The sequence below is a fragment of the Charadrius vociferus genome, unplaced genomic scaffold (assembly GCF_000708025.1).
Source record: "Charadrius vociferus isolate BGI_N301 unplaced genomic scaffold, ASM70802v2 scaffold423, whole genome shotgun sequence".
Taxonomy (NCBI): Eukaryota; Metazoa; Chordata; class Aves; order Charadriiformes; family Charadriidae; genus Charadrius; species Charadrius vociferus.
The window spans coordinates 348,020-348,817 of record NW_009648149.1 but is presented as its reverse complement, the minus strand read 5'-3'; positions in this window follow the sequence as shown (position 1 = coordinate 348,817).

The window sequence follows — 798 nt, the reverse complement described above, 5'->3', positions numbered from 1 at the left end:
CGCACGCCCTAGCCCAGGCAGGAGTCTGGCGTGGGGCACACCACGGCCGTGTCGCACCGATGCGCTGCCGCGGCACAGCCAGCGTGCAAAGCAGGAGAGGGACGAGGCGAGCGTGCGAGCGGGAGGAGCCGGCGGTACCTTGCGGGGTGCGCTGCCCGGGGGGGGTGAGGGCTCTTTCCGCACCACAGATAATCCTCATCTGCATCTGCCCTGCAAACGTGGCTCTCAGAAACACACGTAAGAGAAAACAGATAATCTCATCAATATGGTATGAGCTCAGAAATTATGGAGTGTTCTTGGGAAATTTGATTTTTCTATCAGTATATAAAAGCAGAGTATTTGAAGTGTGGGGTTTTTAGAGCAATAGAAGATCTTGTATGAGCCGGCATGTTCCTAACCAACGGATTCATTTCCCTAATTGTTGAAATCATAGGCATGAGTGCCATTTATAAATATTTTAACTGTTTTAAATACTGAATTGTCAGCTTTCCAGTTCCTTGCAATCACTATTGCACTGTCCATCTGGGACTCCCCCGGTGCCGCGGGTCTCTTGCAGCCCCAGAGTGCCGCGGGAGGTCAGCGGCCTCACGGTTACCAGCTCCCGCTGCCTCCTCTAAAAGGCTGAAGTGGATCTAGTTGAGTCGTCTGCCGCTGCTGCAAACTCACACCGCCACTTGACCATCCTCAGCATGCTCTGCATGCCGGATTTCATTAAAGCTTCCCCGCACAGGCAAGGACCCTCCTCCCGGCCGAAGGGCTGGAGCAGCGGCTGGCGAAAGGCTGGCACCAGATAGCATC